General features: G+C 35.2%; 1 protein-coding gene across 1 annotated transcript in view; it reads left to right on the top strand.

The window, feature by feature from the left end:
- Positions 1-16,599, top strand: part of LOC143040619 (D-galactonate transporter) — a 98,424-nt gene that overhangs the window by 15,668 nt on the left and 66,157 nt on the right. The gene's annotated exons all lie outside the window — the stretch shown is intronic.

Raw genomic sequence — 16,599 nt, 5'->3', positions numbered from 1 at the left:
TCTATAACACATGCATTGGGTAACATAGTGACTGACAAAACAGGTGTAGAATAAAAAGTTTAGGGTTGTGGTTGCGACTTCAATTGTATTTTCATTGAACGCGCGCCATTCTTCTTTTGTTAGCTAAATCTATGATTTATATAAGAAAAAATTGTATATCCTTTTCAATACATGGATGAAGTAATGAAAAGCCTCATAAAAAATCAGAACCAGCCTATAACCCAAACATGTTATCAATCTGATCTGTTCAATTCGAGTCCTTTTCTTGAATCGTATACCTAATTTTTCTATGAGGTGGTGTGGTCTTCTTGCCAGCCAGAGTGTGACACACCTCGTCATGCCAACTACATCTTTGACAAGCATCGTTTTATTTGATAACCTTCTCTCTTACTTCTTCCTTCTCTATTGCTGAATGATATCTTAAGTTACTGTAGCTTTCTTATCCCTACTTGTTGTTGGTCTATCCTCACTTTTCTCCATGATGTTCAGAAGATTTTTTTTTTTTTCCCGTTTCCTCCTGTCTTGCCCAAGGTCTATATACACCAGGTGTAACCGTTTGAGCCGTTCTGCGCAGCTTCTGACGTCATCTGGCTGCTTCCGTTTTCTCTTTGTGAAACACCGAAGAAAACTGTGAAACGCTAAGGAAGACTGGAATTATTATATTTTCCCCCGTTATCTCTCTCTAGCTCATTGCTATTACCAGTGTGTGTGTGTGTGTGTGTTCACTTGGTCTTTGGATCACGTGTTGGACTCGTGATCGACAGCTATTTCCCTCCTGGAAGAGAGCTCAGAGCTCGTAGGTCCGATCTATGGGTAATGCTATGACCTTGCACACACACACAAACCCAACTCCCCGCCCACGAGAGTCAGAGTAACGACCCGAGGCACAGCGATACCGAAATAATTTCGGCCCTGGGCAGGATTCGAACTGGGTACTGGGAGCACTTCTACTTCCCAGTTCAGCGCTCTACCAACTGTGCCACCGAGTCGGTGTGTGTGTGTGTGTGTGTGTGTGTGTGTGTGTGTGTGTGTGTGTGTGTGTGTGTGTGTGTGTGTGTGTGTGTGTGTGTGTGTGTGTGTGTTTGTATTTATATACTTGTATTTTACGGGAAGGGGAGACATCGTCGTGTGTGCTTATATGTGTACACGTTCACATGTGTATTTACCTAGTTGTATTTTACGGGAAGGTGAACTATGCTCGTGGTGTCCCATCTTCATATCTCATTTTATCTAAACTATTTTTAAATTTATGTATTGTTTTTGCACACACCACTTTCTCATCTAACTTGTTCCAACTGTCTATTACTCTGTGAGGAAAGCTGTTCTTTTTTACATCTCTTCTATAGCTGTCTTTCTTGGTTTTCTTTCCGTGTCCTCTTGTATTTCTATCATCCCATTTTATCAGATTCTCTCTATCAATAATTTCTATGCCTTTCATGATTCTGTAAATAGCTATCAAATCTCCTCTCTCTCTTCTTTGCTCTAGTGTCTGTAGTTCAAGTTTTGCTAATCTCTCTTCATATGATAGTTTTGAGTGTTGGTGCCAATTTTGTAATTGCTCTTTGTATTCTTTCATTTTTTTTTTTTTTTTTTTACTTGGTGACCATATCGTTGCTGCATATTCCAATATTGGTCTTATCAGAGTGATTAGAATTTTCTTCACCATTTCTTCATCCAGGTATGTAAACGCCACTTTGATTGTTCTTATTAGATTATAAGTTTCTCCAAAAATCTTATTTATATGTTTCTCAGGTGACATTGTTCATAACAATGACTCCCAGGTCCTTCTCATTTTCTACTTTTTTATTCCTTCTTCTCCCAATTTATATGATCCTGTTATTCTGTTTTTGCTTTTTCCAAATTCCATTATACTACACTTTTTAGTGTTGAACTCCATCCCCACTTCCTACTCCATTCCTGTACTTTATTTAGATCACTCTGTAGTGACTCACAATCTTCTTCCGTGTTCACTTTTTTTTTTTTTTTAACAGTTTTGCATCATCTGCAAAGAAGCTCATATAACTTTCAATTCCGTCATCCATATCATTAATATATATAGCAAACATTATTGGGGCCACAACTGTTCCTTGTGGAACACCGCTTATTACTTCATCCCATTTTGAGTGTTTGTCTCTTATCACTACTCTCATTTTTCTTTCTTGCAAAAAGTTTTCCATCCATTTAAGCAGTTTACCCTGTATTCCTCCTTCAGTTTCTAATTTCTTAAGCAACTTCTTATGTGGTACTTTGTCAAAAGCTTTTTTTATGTCTAGAAATGCACAATCAGCCCATCCATCTCTTTCTTGTATTATATCTATTAGCCTTGAATAGAAACATATTAAATTGGTGACGCATGATCGTCCTTGTCTGAATCCAAATTGCCTTGGATTTAGCACGTTGTTATTTTTTAAATATTTTACCCATCTACTTTTGACAATTCTTTCACAAATTTTTGCTATTGTACTTGTTAGAGAGACTGGTCTGTAGTTGGTAGGGTCTTCTTTATTTCCCCCTTTATATATATAAGTACTATATTGGCTTTTTTCCAATCTTCTGGGACTTAACCTTCTTTCAAGGAACTGTTTATTATGCTATGTATTTTGTATGCAAGTTCATTCCTGCATTCTTTCAAAATCCAGTTTGCTATTTCATCTGGTCCATGCGATTTTCTGACATCAAGATTACTCAAGTGTTTCAATATTTCATTCTTAGTTACTTCTATTTCTTTCATGGGGGGGGACTCTCTCTTTCCATTCGATCTCTTCAGGTTGTATGTTCTCCCTTGTAAACACTGATTTAAAATGCTTGTTCATAATTTCCGCCATTTTAATTTCCTCTGTGTATTCAACTCCTCCTTGTCTTAATTTCTCCAAATCTTGTTTGTTTTTCAGTTTGCTGTTTACAAATCTGTAAAATAGTTTTGGTTGATCTTTACATTTTTCAATGACATCTTTTTCATATTTTCTCTTTTCCTCTCTGCACGCTTGTACATATTCATTTCTATAACAAGTACATATTTTCCATTTTTCTGGTCTGTCTTTTTTTCCATTTGGTCCAAGCTTTGTCTCTTTTGTCTTTTAACTCCCTACAAATTTTGTTATACCAGCGCTTTACATATTCCTTTTCTTGTTTTTGTCTTGGGACATACTTTTCCACTCCTTTTTTGTTTTGTTTTGTTTTTTCTATATAAATTGTTGTCAAAATATTGCATTTCTCTTCCACTGTTGTTTCTTCTTTGTACATTCCTTCCCAGTTTTCTTTTTGAAAGAATTCTCTTATTTGATCAAAGTTTGTTTTTTCATACATCATTCTTCCTTTTCTATATTGTTCATTTCCTTTCATGTATTTTTCCTCATTTAGTTCCAGTTCAATCAGTATATGGTCACTTTTACTTATTGGTGTTTTATATTCAATCTATTCTACTATTCTAGGTTCAGATGTGATTATTAGGTCTAGTCTCGATTGTTCTTCTTCATTTCTATACCTAGTGTTCTCCTGTATCCACTGTGTCATTGTATGGTCATTAATCATCTCGAGTAGAACATTTCCCCATGAGCCGTCTCCACCCTTTACTGTCATCTCTTCCCAGCAGACTTCTTTGCAATTGAAGTCGCCTATCATAACTATTCTTCCTCCATCTTCCATTATCTTATTTAATGTTATCTTTGTGTCCTCTAACAATTTTTATGTTCACTCTCTTCCCACGAGGCTGTTTTTGGAGGCACATAATTTATCACAAACCTTCTGTTCTTCTTATCTCTCTCTTCCACTTCGATCATAATCATCTCTACTGTATTCTTTCCATATGTGACACACCTCACGTTTATATCCTTCTTAGTCAGGAACATAACTCCACCCCCTTCCTTTGTCTCTCTGTTTCTAATCCAATAATTATATGCATCATGTCCTACACTGTTGGGTGGTAGTGGACCTTTTAATTTCGTTTCTACAATTCCCAATATGTCCGGTTCTTTTTCCTTCAGATAATCATTCAGCTCATTCAATCCTGTTATTAATCCATCTATATTTGTGTAAGACACTCTTAGTTTTCTGCCACTTCCATTGTATTCCCTGTTTCCCTTTTGTTTTTCTCTAGTATTTCGAATTTCCTTACTTTCATATACACTACTCTCCAATAGAATTTCTCTTTTTCTGACTCTGTTCTGTTCTCGTTTATTTTTTCTTCCTTAGCTTGTTGTCTTTTCATTTTTTTCCTCCTCTCTTTCCTCTTTATTCATTTCCCTTTTTATCCATACCTTTTTATATTGTTCACTTGCTGCTAGTTTCCCTGTTTTTTTTTAGAAGATATTCTCTGCCGTCGTTTGTGACCTGAATTTAATCTTAATTGGTCTGGTCTTATCTGTACTATACTTTCCGAGTCTAAACTTCTCTTCAATTTGTTTCATGATTTCAGGTTCATCTTCCTGAACTAATTCTAGTAATCTGCTTACTTTTTCATTTTCCTCATTGATTCTTGTGGTTCTATCTGGGTTGTGTTTCTCTTCCATTCCTAATATGATTATACATTTCTTTTTATCTGCTAAGTCTCTTACTATATTCTCCTTTTGTCTCATCACTTTAATAACTGAGTCTTCAGTTTCTTTCATTTGCTGTTTAATTATGTCAGTAAATGCAACTTTACAGTTTTCTTGGATTGTCTTCCAACCCTTAGCTTCTTTAGCTATGGCCTCTTTGTTTTCTTTATTATTCCTCTTTAATTCTTCATTCTCCTCTTTTACTTCTTTTAACTGTCTTTTTAGTTCTTCTATTTCCTTAGTTAATTTTTTGTTCGCCTTCTCTAGTTCTTCCAATCTTTCAACCCTTTGCGCAATTTCTAACATTCTACCGAACCTAATCTACCAATGTTCGGTCATTTGTTCAAGTTTTTGTTCTAGTCTTGCCAGTCGGGGGAGGTTGGTATCCGCCCCCCCCCCCATTAAATCCATGGAAATTATTATTCTCACCTTATATTGTGCTGCTCATATCTATGTTTCTAATATTTACATTTTTGTTAGACCCTTCATCGTCACTAAATTGATCCGGCCCGCGTTTGTTTACATGGCGTCTGCCTGCCTGGACCAAGTCCTCTTCTTCCTCATTTCCTTCCATTTCCCTCATTAAAACCTCATTAAAAACAAGTTTATATATAAATATATATATATATATGTTTATATATATATTTATGTGTATATATTTGTATATATATATATGTATATATATACATATATATATATATATATATATATATATATGTATATCTATTTATTTATATATACCTATATATATATATGTATATAACTATATTTATATATACATATATATACATATATATACATATATATGTGTGTGTGTGTGTGTGTGTGTGTGTGTGTGTGTATTTGTGTGTGTGTGTGTTTGTGTGTGTGTGTATATATATATATATATATATATATTTTTTTTTTTTTTTTTTTTTTTTTTTTTTTTTTTAATGTGCACCGGCGCGGGGTCAAGAGGTCAGAGTGAGGCGGGAGTGCCACTGGTATGCGAAGCCGTTGGGGCCCCCAGTGTGTGTGCTTGTGATTAGGATTTACTAGGATTGAGTTTACTAATAGGCAATGGTGTTAGGTAGACTAGGATAGGGAGTGATAGATGTGTGGTGCGAAACGAAGGGGGGTTAAAGAGTGAAACAGTAGCAACCGAAGGAACGGGATTTCTACAATAATCAGGTAAGTCATCGAAAAAAATTAATACATTTTTTCTTCTTTAAATTGAGATCAAATTCGTACATACTCTTGGCACTTTCATTTTTAATAAACCCTGTTCATAATTTTTCCACCAATTGTTTTTTGTTTTACATCCATGACGTCCCATTACCTTTTTTGTCATTATTTACGTCTAAAGTTTCTTAGCAAATTATATACTTGTACTTTCACATGAACGTCAACGCGACATTTCTAGATGTGCCTCCCCACAACTCCTTTCAGTATCAATTTCCTTGGATTGGTAGTCCAGCTTCCCTCTTTCGATTTTCATTGACTATTCTGTTAACTTTTAGCTTGATGTCTCGTTTTACTATAAACTTACCCATAGAACAATGTAAGTTCGATGTTTTTTCGTCTATTCTTATTCTTGTGTATTTAGCTCTGTTTCTTGTTTAATCTTCTTTTGTTATGTTGGTCCTTTCGATGTCTCTTTTGATGTGCGTTGTTGTAAGTGATATGGGATCACGTGACCTTCCGGGTGAGAGATCAGCTCGTGTAGCCTAAATTATGGGAAATGCTGTGACTTAATACACACACACACACACATTCAATCATGCATAAGGGAGGAGTTAAAAGACTTGCAGTATTGTGATACTTTACAAACTATGAGCGGACCTGTCTCCCGGGAGGAATTGAGTCTCCCTCTCTCACATTGATAATCAGCATAATTCCAAGTTCTTGTCCTTGCGGGGGAGGGCTTTTACAACCATGAAGTTCCTTCAATTCTGCCCTTTAGTTTTAATTTCAGGTGGATTGCTTTAGCCTTGCATATTTGCTTCTTCCACCTTTAAGTCACTTCTCCTCAATAACATTACCCCTCCACCCTTTCCATCTTTTCCCTCTTTTCTCCAGGTGTATCTGTTAAATTTCAATTGTATATTATAAGGGGGGCGTTTGATTTCCACTAAACACAATACTTCAGTCTCATTTAACCTTAGATAGACATTAATCTCCAACCTAGTCGATGGTAAAACATCAAGAGTAGCATAGATTATTTAAGTTTCTATTACAATTCTGCCCTATTTTTCATAAATATAGACACTTTCCTTACATTCTTATTGACAATTAAAAAAAATCCGTCCTCGTTTAATTTTTAATTTCCCCTAAGAACTTCTGTGTCTTTGCTCGTTCCTCTTCATTTGCACATTTTCTAATCCAACATATTTTGTATCTTTTCGTCTTGCGCTAATTTCCAAGACTTGTTGATTACTTCATTCCAATGGCTTGCGACCACAATTGTATTTTCATTGAACGCGCGCCATTCTTCATGTACTGACCTAACCTGTTCAATTCGAGGTCTTTTCTTGAATCGAATAACTAATTTTTCTAATAATTTGCATCCCCTGTTCCTGGCGTAACTTCCATGAGGTGATGTGGTCTTCTTGCCAGCCAAAGGGTATGACACATCTTGTCATGCCAACTAAAATTTTGACAAACGTTGATATATATATATATATATATATATATATATATATATATATATATATATATATATATATATATATATATATATATATATATATATAACCACTTTTCCTCCTTGGTTATATCTATTACCCCATATCTTTAAAGGTTACTATAGCTCTCTTACCCCTACTTGTTGGCCTATCCTCACTTTTCTCCATGATGTTCAGAAGATTTTTTTTTTTTTGTTGGGGGGGGGTCCTCCTCGCCTGTTTCCTCCTGTCTTATCCCCACCTCTCTCAGCCCCTTTGCGTAGAATAATGTTTTGTAATAAGTAGTACTTCAACTTCGCACAAAATTACATAACTGGAATGATGATATAATATTGTAATGTCATAGCCTCCTGTAATCACTTGTACATGTGTCATTGTTTTACCGTTTTATGAGTGAGATGTGGGAACGAGTTGTTTCAACTCTACAATAACTGGTAATGCCTAACCTAATTGCACTCTTTACCATCCTATAGCAATCATCAGAAATATATATAATAAGATTAATTACAGTTTTTGTTATTTTAAAATTACTATTCAAATTTGAATTTTTTTTTATATCTTTATAAAAAAAAAAATTTATTATTACACGTTTATATATGTAGATATAAATTACATAAAAATGTTATATTTTATATCTTACTGATAAGATTTTTCCATAGACAAGTTTTATCTTTATAAAATAGCCTGTATAGGAGTAACATTAATTATAATGAGATCCTTGAGAAATCCCGACGTACATTGAAGATCGTTTTAAGTTATTCCACAGATCACAAGAAAAATAGAAATTGAGGATGACTGCAACACACTACAACACAGTATAAACATGATTTATGAATGGAGTCAAACGAAGGACTAAAGGAATTTTGGATTACAAAGGCGGATTTTGCCGACAGGAGTCCTTTTGGTCCATATCTAGGTCGGATGCGAAAAAAAATCATAATAATATAATAATAATAATAATAATAATAACTATAATAATGTATGGAACAAACAAAATACATGAATAAATGCATAGGTATAGTTGAATAACAAATAAACAGGTACACAGTAAATAATAATAAATTAACACATAACAAATGATAAATGAAAATCAAACAGACAAATGATAAAACAAAAACAAATAATATGAAATCAATTATAATCATTACAGCATCTTGCTTAGGTGTTTATCTAAATGATTCTTAAAACTTCGAACTGAACTAAATTGCACTACCTGTGCAGGAAGTTTATTCCATTCATTAACTACACGGTTGGCAAAGTTGTTTCTACCTACTTCCAAATTGAATCTATTTCCGGATAGTTCGAGACCAATGTTTCTTGTCTGATTCTCATTCATTCAATATTAAATATATATATATATATATATATATATATATATATATATATATATATATATATATATAGATATAGAAATGGAACCTAACAAAAACTATCTCTAACATATGCATTGGGTAACATAGTGACTGACAATACCGGTGTAGAATAAAAAGCTTGGGGTTGTGGTCATGGACAAAACTAAAAACACAAAAGTCCAAAAGACTATAAACTAACCGAGCAAGTGGGTCTGCCCCACATCTATCATAACTCTTACTTCCTTCCATTTCACTCTTTCCTTCCACTAAACCCCCAATCCCACCTCCCTCCCTCCCTCTCCCCCATCTTATCTATCCTGCCCTCTAACTAACATGGACAAACTGTCTCGTAAGAAACGCATCAACAAATATGTTGGGTAAATCTATGGTTTATGAGAAAAAACCCATAAGATACGCTTTTCAATACATGGATGAAGTAATGAAAAGCCCCATAAAAAATCAGAACCAGCCCATAACCTAAATATATTACACAATGTAACACATGTTTTGTATATTTGTATTTTTTCATGTTTATATATGTAATTCGTGCCACTGAATCCAAATATCACATTAGTTTTGACGTAACATCGATATTTATTTATTCTTGATTTTATATTTTATTGTTATATACGCAACCTTTCTCTACAGTAGTTAATTGATTCAATCTACTTTAGCATTCTAAGGATAATTATACAACATCTAGTATTTTTTTCATAATACGAAGTGTATTTAAGAGCTACAAAATTAGTAAGAACAAAATAAACAACACAACTTTGCACTGCAAGTGTTTTGATGACTCTTCTCATGATTAGAAGTGCTTTGACGATCGAGATTTTCTTTTCTGACTAGTGACCATATGTAATCTCCCATCATAGCAGTATTCCATCGTCCTTGATATCTTCTTTCCATAGTTGCGATATCCTGATGAAATCTCTCGCCATGCTCCTCACTGACAGCCCCCAAGTTTTCGGGGAAGAAATCCAAGTGAGAATGCAAGAAATGTATCTTCAAGGACATACGACAACCAAGTTTCCTGAAGTTCTCAATAAGCTTTGCCACTATTTGTTTATAATTAGGGTCCTTGTGATTTCCTAGGAATCCACGAACTACATCACGAAATGAACACCAAGCTTCTCTTTCAACTTTCGTCATCGCTCTTTCCAGTTTCTCCGACTTCAACATTTTGTTTACCTGGGGTCCAACAAATATACCACCCTTGGGCTTAGCCTCAGATAGCTTGGGAAACATGAGACAAATTTCTTGGAAAGTTTCGCCTCCAAAATCCAAAGCCTTCACAAACTGTTTAATTAACCCTAGCTTGATATGAAGTGGGGACAATAAAAAAAAAATTCGAATCTACTAGAGGCTGTCTGAGACCATTTAACATTCCTGGCTGCAGTTCAACTCTTGGGGGCCAATGAACTTTATCATAATGATCATCATCAGCCCTACTTGATTTTTTCAAGAAGCTGTTTGACATTATGATAGTTTTCTTTCTTCTGTACTGAGTGTGCAAGAGGCAAAGATGGGTTTTTATTTCCATTGTGGAGCAATACTGCTTTGAGACGATGTGCTGAGCTATCTATGAACAGTCGCCATTCTGCAGGATCATTTTTGAGTTCAAGGGCTGTAAACAAACCAGTAACATCCTTACAATAACACATATCATCACTAAAGTCATATTAAATTTTAAATTCTTCATGTCGTTTCCGGTACACAGATGTCCTGCAGTCTTCTCCTAGTAGATTCCATTCTTTCATCCTTGATGTAAGAAGCTCAGCTCCTGACTTAATAAGACCTAAGTCTCTGATTAAGTCATCTAGCTCACTCTGACTTGGAAAGTGAGGCTCCGAAGTCGTTCTTGGTGCGAAATCTTCGTCTCCCATTTCATGGCTGCTGCTACCTGCTGACCCTTCAGATGAAATTTCCATTGCATCTTCCATCTGGAAAGAAAGAAATAACTAAATATAGCAACTTCAACAAAGACGAATAGCATTAGTATTCCATATATCTTTAGGAAAGTGAATGTATATTAAGTACTTAATATTGAAGTTAATTAAAAGTAAAGAGAGTATGATAAAAATAAACATGCATTTTCTGGTGGTTGTGGTACTGGTAAGCTATCATCATGTGGGACAGGTGCTCTAGAAGTCTAGATGATGGTATGTCTGGATACTGCAGAGCTTGTCTTCCTTTCACTTTCCTGTACTTCGTCACATCAATCATACAAAAGTAGCAGTCGTCGTGATGGTTCTTCGGCTCTCTCCATATTCTAGGAATGGCAAAAGGCATTGCCCTTCCTGTACCTCTCAGCCATCCTTCTAGAGTAGATCGGCAGCTTCCACATATCACATGAGGTGCCCATGGCTTGTCCTGGTCACCCATGGGCATTCCGAAATAGAGTCTGTACGCTATCCACACTTTAGCACCTCTCACGATCTTATGTAGTACTTGTTTTTTCCCAATATAATAACCACACACATAGCAAAATGTATCAGGAGAATTTTCACATCCTCTAGTAGCCATCTTAACAGGTAAATAGTTCAGTCATTGATCTGAAAGAGAAAATTAGATAAACATTTAGTAGCACACCACATAACAATTCCAAAATATACATAGTAACATTGAAATTATATGTATTTCTATAACGGTCGATGATACAGAAAAAATAATTGCATATTTGAAATCAGCAGGAAAAATGGATAAATAAACTCTAACAAAAATACAATGAGCAAAGCTTTGGAAAAAAAATGTTACGTTGTGTTATCGATCTAGTCTGTTCAATTGGAGTCCTTTTCTTGAATCGTACACCTAATTTTGTTATGAGGTGGTGTGGTCTTCTTGCCAGCCAAAGAGTGTGACGCATCTCGTCATGCCAACTACATCTATTTAGTTAGAGGGCAGGATAGATAAGATTCTACATCTTTGACAAGCATCGTTTTATTTTATAACCTTCTCTCTTCATTCTTCTTGATTATCTCTTCTCTATTGCTGAATGATATCTTAAGTTACTGTAGCTCTCTTATCCTTACTTGTTGTTGGTCTATCCTCACTTTTCTCCATGATGTTCAGAAGATTTTTGTTTTCCCCGTCTGTTTCCTCCTGTCTTGCCCTTAAACCACTCTCAGCTCACGTAGAATAATGTTTTGCAATTTTTGTACTTATGTAGAACTTCAACTTTGCATAGAGTAACAATAAGTGCAAGTGTTGTTCTGACATTGTGTTGTCATATCCTCTTTGAGGCGTTAATTGGTTTCCTCTGATTTAGTTTATGTTCCAATGTGTGATTTTACCTTACATAAATTTTTCTACCGACAATGCATCAGAAGTACACATTGTAATAATAATCAGTTTTTGTTACTTCAATTTTACTATACAGAACTTAATTTTTTAATACTTTAAAAGAAAATAATTTTTCATAATTACACGTTATATATGTATATAGAAATCATATAAAAGTATTAAATTTTATATTTCATTGACAAGATTTTTCCATAGACAAGATTTTATCTTTGCAAAGTAGCATGTATAGAAGTAACATTAATTATAATGAGATATTTATTTATTTATTATTTAACATCCTTGGGGTCCCATTAGTTTTTTTTTTTTTTTCATTATTTACGTCTAAAGTTTCTTACCAAATTATATACTTGTAGTTTCACATGAACGTCAACGCGACATTTCTAGATATGCCTCCCCTCAACTCCTTTCAGTGTTACTTTCATTGAAATGGTAGTCCACCTTCCCTCTCTTTGTTTTCATTGACTATTCTGTTAACTTTTAGCTTGGTGTCTCGTTTTACTATTACCTTACCCATAGAACAATGTAAGTTCGATGTTATTTCGTCTATTCTGATTCTTGTGTATCTAGTTGTGTTTCTTGTTTAATCTTCCTTTGTTATATTGGTCCTTTCCATTTCTCTTTTGATGTGCGTTGTTGTAAGTGATATGGGATCACGTGACCTTCCGGGTGAGAGATCAGCTCGTGTAGCCTAAATTGTGGGTAATGCTGTGCTTAACACACACACACACACATAAGGGAGAAGGTAAAAGACTTGCAGTATTGTGATACGTTGCAAACTATGAGCGGACCTGTCTCCCGGGAGGAATTGAGTCTCCCTCTCTCACATTGATAATCAACTTAATTCCAAGTTCTTGTCTTGGGGGGGGGGGGCAATATACAACCATGAAGTTCCTTCAATTCTACCCTTTAGTTTAAATTTCAGGTGGATTGCTTTAGCCTTGCCTTCACTCATATTTGCTTCTTCCACCTTTAAGTCACTTCTCCTCAACAACATTACCCCTCCACCCTGGTAATCTTTCCTCGTTTTTTTTTTTTTTCTTTTCTTCATGTGTATCTGTTGTATTTATTAAGGGGGGGGTTTGATCTCAACTAGACAATTCAACAGGCTCGTTTATCCCTAGATAGCCATAAGTCTCAATCCTAGTCGATAATAAAGCATCAAGATTAGCATAGGCTATTTAAGTTTCCTTGAGATGTTTCCATTAAACTACTGCCCTATTTTTCATAAATTCCGACTATATCACTAAGCACTTGTACATGGGTCACTATTGCTGTGTTTCACTTATAGAGGTCGATGAGAGTTTTAAACTCTACAAAAATTGGTAAGACCCAACCTATTCTTATTTTCATCATACTGGAAATGAGAAGTATATATAATAATATTAATTACAGTTTTTATTATTTCAAAATTACTATACAAATTTGAAGTGTTCTTTAAATATTTTGATAAATTTAGAATTTTTTATTATTACACGTTTATATATATACATATAAATTACATAAAATTTTATATTTTATATCTTACTGATAAGATTTTTCCAGACAAGTTTTATCTTTATAAAATAGCCTGTATAGGAGTAACATTAATTATAATGAGATCCTAGAGAAATCCCGACGTACATTGAAGATCGTTTTAAGTTATTCCACAGACCACAAGAAAAATAGAAATTGAGGATGAATGCAACACACTACAACCAGTGTAAACATGATTTATGAATGGAGTCAAACGAAGGACTAAAGTTCAATATTAAAAAAAAAATAGAAATGGAACCTAGCAATAACCATCTATAACATATGCATTGGGTAACATAGTCACTGACAATACCGGTGTTGAATAAAGAGCTTGGGGTTGTGGTCATGGACAAACTGTCTCGTAAGAAACGCATCAACAAATTTGTTGGGTAAATCTATGGTTTATGAGGAAAAAAAACATTAGATATGCTTTTCAATACATGGATGAAGTAATGAAAAGCCCCATAAGAAATCAGAACCAGCCCATAACCTAAACATATTATCAATCTTGTCTGTTCAATTGGAGTCCTTTTCTTGAATCGTACACCTAATTTTTCTATGAGGTGGTGTGGTCTTCCTGCCAGCCAAAGAGTGTGACGCACCTCGTCATGCCAACTACATCTTTGACTAGCATCGTTTTATATTATAACCTTCTCTCTTCCTTCTCTATTGTTGAATGATATCTTAAGTTACTGTAGCTCTCTTATCCTTACTTGTTGTTGGTCTATCCTCACTTTTCTCCATGATGTTCAGAAGATTTTTGTTTTTCCCGTCTGTTTCCTCCTGTCTTGCCCTTAAACCACTCTCAGCTCACGTAGAATAATGTTTTGCAATTTTAGTACTTATGTAGAACTTCAACTTTGCATAGAGTAACAATAAGTGCAAGTGTTGTTCTGACATTGTGTTGTCATATCCTCTTTGAGGCGTTAATTGGTTTCCTCTGATTTAGTTTATGTTCAAATATGTGGTATGTAGAATAGTTTTTAAACTCTACCAATGATTTTTTAACCTAACCTAAATTTTTCTACCGACAATTCATCAGAAGTATACATTATGATATTAATCACAGTTTTTGTTACTTCAAATTTACTATACAAAACTTATTTTTATACTTTAATAGATTTTTCATTTTTCATAATTACACGTTATATATGTATATAGAAATCATATAAAAAGTATTAGATTTTTATTTCATTAACAAGAATTTTCCATAGACAAGATTTTATCTTTGCAAAGTAGCATGTATAGAAGTAACATTAATTATAATGAACTCATTGAGAAATCCTGCCGTACATTGAATATTATTTTCAATAATTTATCACGTTCACTTGGTACATCAAGAGGTCACTTTGTAGTCCATGATATATTGACTCGCAGGACACGCTGTTTGAATGAGATGGAATATCGTATCTCTATTATCCTTGCTTATTGTTGGCCTATTCTCACTTTTCTCCATTAAGTTGATATTTTTCCATTTGTCAGTTTCTTATTTCCCTTCTTATTTAAACAATACTTCTTTAGTTAGTTAGAGGGCAGGATAGATAAGATGGGGGAGAGGGGGGATTTTGGGGGTTTAGTGGAAGGAAAGAATGAAATGGAAGAAAGTTAGAGATATGATGGATGTGGGGCAGACCCAATTGCTCGGTTATTTTTAGTCTCGTGGACTGTGTTGCTTGTTTTCGTCTCTGAGCCAGGTTTGTTTAATTTCTTGTTCAAGTGGCTTTAAATCATGTAATACTGTCTTATGTAAGGAAATTAAAACTAAATATGTTCAACTCATTCACAATGTCACTCCATAAAAGAGATACATCTAACTTGAAACCTGTATTTTTCTTCTTATTCGTCCCTAACACTACATTGATCAAATTCCTCAGTGGATTTACCCTTGTAACCTTCAAAACATGCTAAACAAAACAAACAAAACTAGTGTTTAAAAAACGGCACTTTGTAATGTAAACATACTAAGATTAATTTTGATCTTCTTTGCTTTCCTAACATAAGTGATGTCGGGGACGAAAAATCACCATTTTCCCTCCTTGACTCTCTCCTAAATTTACAACCAGCAATTTTTTGCTTCCACTGTGACCCTGAATAACGTTGCCTCCCCCTCCCTTGTCCACTCAATTGGCAAATATTTTCATCTAGATGTGTCTATTTGAAAAAAAACAACTAAATCTAGGAACGTCGCCCATCAGCCGTCGATCTTGTAAGAAATGAAAAGTTTAGGGTCTAGCATGAAACCCTTTAGGGCCAGAGAGCATAATGCCTTTCAGTCACCATTTGCGACCCGAGTAGGAAAAAAGCGGTGGCGGCAGTATCCTTCACCCTCTACTACAGGGGTAGGCGAAAATGACAATATATTTTCAGAGAAGTGGTACAGGTTAGTATTAGGAGTAGGCGGACAGCATAACGGAGGGACAGTCGTTGTTCAATAAACTAGTATAATTTCTCTATGAAAAAATGAAGTGTGACTCTGGTCCGTAGGGGCGCCTCATGTAGACCCTAAAGTACTACTACATACTACTGAGCAGATCCAAACGGGGACGGCAAGCACGCGGGGGGGGGGGGTGCCGAGTGAAGCGGCCTTGTACTGTGTCTTGCTACATTGCTTCTTACCCAGGACAGTTGACGGGATACAGGGATGACCCGTCATCCATGAGGAGCTAAGAGGAGAGGTGGTGGAGGGGAGTGGGATGGGTGGGAGTGGGCACGTGCCTTTGACTTGGCTATCTCCCTTATAAGGGGGGAAATCTCTTGGTATATAGACAAAGAGATAAGGGTCAGACAAGTCGGACAGAGATTATCTCTCTTAGTGACAGGAGAACCTCGAAAGGGCACAATCACAATCTTGAAAAGGCTACATGTCTCAGGGAGATCAAGAAATACCATTTTCGGTGCAGATGAAGACCAGTGGAATGGCATAAAAATCAGTCGAGTGCGGGAAAATACCATAAATCCATTTAAGGCATAGTCTGATAAATATAGTTCATGAGACGGTACTCCACGAGTACAGGTCTGTTCTCATACATTACACTTAGGTAAATACACTGATACAACACAGACAACAGTCCAAATTTTCTTCCCATGGAGATCTTTTGAGACTCTGAAGACCATTGCCATCCACTCAGTGGAACTCAGAGCAATGGTTGGTTGATTTATTGCTCCCCATTATTATTACCAATGCTTTGTTTTGATAAAACTGAATACTGATAATTACGATAACGATAATAATTA

The sequence above is a fragment of the Oratosquilla oratoria genome, chromosome 29, assembly GCF_046742065.1.
Source record: "Oratosquilla oratoria isolate Oo_2021 chromosome 29, ASM4674206v1, whole genome shotgun sequence".
NCBI classification, from domain to species: domain Eukaryota; kingdom Metazoa; phylum Arthropoda; class Malacostraca; order Stomatopoda; family Squillidae; genus Oratosquilla; species Oratosquilla oratoria.
This window is presented reverse-complemented; position numbering and strand designations above follow the sequence as displayed.